The sequence below is a fragment of the Meles meles genome, chromosome 18, assembly GCF_922984935.1.
Source record: "Meles meles chromosome 18, mMelMel3.1 paternal haplotype, whole genome shotgun sequence".
NCBI lineage: Eukaryota > Metazoa > Chordata > Mammalia > Carnivora > Mustelidae > Meles > Meles meles.
Genome location: NC_060083.1, coordinates 36591004 through 36594336, shown reverse-complemented (window position 1 = coordinate 36594336; position 3333 = coordinate 36591004). Strand labels below are relative to the sequence as shown.

At 38.9% G+C, this 3333-nt stretch overlaps 1 pseudogene; it reads right to left on the bottom strand.

Annotated features, from left to right (window-relative positions):
• Positions 1–737: 737 nt before the first annotated feature.
• Positions 738–1077, bottom strand: LOC123930244 (annotated as a pseudogene).
• Positions 1078–3333: the final 2256 nt, after the last annotated feature.

Below are 3333 nucleotides of genomic sequence, written 5' to 3'. Positions count from 1 at the left end.
AACACTACTTGTAAGGCTTGGATCCAAGTTGGCCCACTGTCACTTCCACTCACTATATTGATCAAGAATTGATGAGGAGGGACACATTCTCTGCCTCTCGTAGGAGGAACTGCAGAGTCAAATCGAAAAGAACAGAGATGCAGGGAGCGGTAAAGAATCACAATCAATGATCAGTAATCCCTTTCAGTTAGTAAGTGGCATAGCTAATGGTTGAAACTGACATCTCTCTTAATACAGAATGGAGTGTCTTTTGTGAAATCTTTCATTGAGAAATTAGGACTGATAATTTTGAAAGGCTGAGAAAAATGACCAAATGAGTCCTCTGGGGCTCTCTTCCACTCCCTTTATCTGTTAAAGTTAGGATTAATAGTTTTATTAGTTTTAATTAATTTATAGGATCCCCCAAATTTGAATGTTTACCAATTGGTAATTCATGGGATTACCTATCTATACAAGGTCAGAGGTGTGGTGTACATGTTAGTCAGAAGCAAGCATACATGCACATACTCACAATTACTTTGAAGATTATAGTAATGGTAGGCTATTTCTCCTTCTCTATCTCAATCTTTTTTGGCTCCTGATTGTGTGAGGGAGTTAGACTAGTCCAACTTAAAAGTAGACCCGGAATGGTTACATTATATCAGCTGTGAGGTTTTTAAACTCGTGACAAGGGACAGAAGGAAAATTCTACTGATTGCAAGGAAATCCTTACTTAAGCTTCAGTGGGCCAGAAGCACTTAAAACCCATGAACCTTCAGCTGGTCATCATCCTTAGCCCGTCCACTCTCCCTGAGGAAATGGCATAGGTTTTTGTGCTGGTCACCCTATAGCTGAATTACTTCTCCGTATTCTGGATGATCAATTACAGTACCATTGCAGGCAAATGTCTTAAATGCCTTCACTAGTTTCTTTTTATCATAATCATCAACAATCCCTTGGACAGTGGTAAGGGTCTTCCTGTCATTTCTCTGTTGAATTCTTATATGGATATAATGCTCAGTGCTAGCAGGAAGCAGATCATCACCCTTACTTGCATCAGCAAAGGGTCAAAAAGTGGAGGTTCTGGATAGCAGACATATGGACAGAGGATAGGCTTTCTTTTCCTCCATGGAAAAGATGGAATGTAGCTGCGGGAGAGGGCAGGGAGCAGAGGAAGGGGTGTAGGGGGGTAGGGCCCGAATCTCAGGAAGGGAGGGATCTCAGGGGGGAAGCTCTTGAGGCCTCCATGGTTGCGGCTGCACACTGACTGGGGCCTCTCCTCTTTTAAACTTTATACCCATTAATACTTTAAGCTCTACTTGTATTTTGGAAATCAAGTTTTCATTTTTCAGTACATCGATGAAGGTAATTCTGATTTGCTTTCTATAGTGTGTCAGTGGAGATACAGCTCTTCTCCATTTTTGTATATATCCCAATGCATTTGTTAATGTGATGGAAACTTTTTTATATGAGAAAAGCAAACAGGTTAGCTCTAAATGAGTGGTCAAAAATTTGATTTAAAAAAATTATGAAAAAGGGTATCATACGTATATATATGTATACACACACGTATATTTATAGAGAGAGAAAAAGAGGGAGAGAGGGAGGGAACTGGTATTCTCCTTTTCTAGGTTAGGTTGGAATATGAATTTGGGAAACATTGCACCTTAAGACCTGAATTTATTGTTTCCATTTAATCAAGAAACAGTTATTTGGTAAGTTGCTTTACCCCGATTTTATATGTGTGTCATTGTTAAAATTTGAGGGGATAAGGGCGCCTGGGTGGCTCAGTGGGTTAAAGCTTCTGCCTTCGGCTCAGATCATGATCCCAGGGTCCTGGAATTGAGCCCTAGCATTGGGCTCTCTGCTCAGCAGGGAGCCTGCTTCCCCCTCTCTCTCTGCCTGCCTCTTTGCCTACTTGTGATCTCTCTCTGTCAAATAAATAAATAAAATCTTTAAAAAAAATTTGAGGGGATAGGAGCGAAAGAAAGGGGATTTTCTAATATATTTAATTCCTAAAAAAAACAAAACAAAACAAAACAACTCAGAATGAATGGAAAAGGCCTAGGAAATTTTCGTTTTCTCTTAAAGCCAGGATATATTAACTGTATTGAACCACAAAGGGCTTCTCCCTGATATGAAATTCATTTTCCCTAGTGATCCTATTTCCTCAAATATAGCTTGTTCTGTATTTATATGTTGGATTAAAAGCCAAACCTATCTGAAGCTCTCTAGGTTTTCAAATCAGTAACAGAGAAGAGCAGGAATGGTGTTTTTAGATTCCACAAAAGAATCAATCATTTCAGTAATAAATGTCAAAGTCTCTCATCTTTAATTCCTGTAAGAGAAGACACATTCGAGGCTTGAGTTTACCAGATAATCTGATAGAGTGTATTTTTATGTGTGGCTGACTCGTTTAGTCCTTATTAGAAACTCACAACTTTATTCTAAAGGATCAGTTATAAAGAAGATGCTTTAAAACAGAAAAGCCACGGTTGACCCATAAATGACTTGGAACAAAACTTTTTCATGTTGGCATTGTTCCTTTTTGTTTGTTTGTTTGTTTTTTGAGATGGAAAAACAGGCGTGCCTGGGTGGCTCAGTAGATTAAGCATTTGGTACTTATCCAATACAATCATGCCTTCCTCATCTATTAGCTGAAAGAGTTCGCAGTCCCCCCTGTTCAGTGGTTTGGATAACTGAGTTATATCTTGTATAGGACATCAAGGTAAATGTTTAATTTTTGTAATTTGCTGGTGTTTGTATATGCCAAAGATCTATCAGTACCTCGTTATCATCATCATTGTCTTCATCATTATCATCATCTCAAGGATTTAAACACAGTTAATATGTTTAAATCCACCAATTATTGTTGATCTCAGTGATCAAATGTCTCAACTCAGACCAGTGGGAGCTTCAAGTTAACGCTGAATCCTTTTAACGCCACCAAAATAGTATTAGGGATGTTCCCTGCTTGTCATCTGTAAGAGGAGATGTTGTGCGCTCATCTTCTACGTGTGCTGCGCTGGACGTCATGTTACACATCCACAGTGCCCTGGTGGTCAATGATAGTTGGAGACAAAACTCTGGGTACATGGTCGCTTATTGCCAGTACTTCAGTCATTGTTTAGAAGACTTTGCAGTGGACAGATCTGGGATATGGGAAAATGGTTTATGAATTTATATTGATGTACTTCAAATTCTGGGTTTCAGAGTTGTCACTTAACCTCTTCTATCTTCCCTCCATAGTTCTTTTTCTCTGTGTCGAAAGCGAGCTCTTTAAGATGCCAAAAGAATCAACCGTTTTTGGTTTTTTTTTTAAGAATCAGCCATTTTTCTTTATCCCACTTTTGT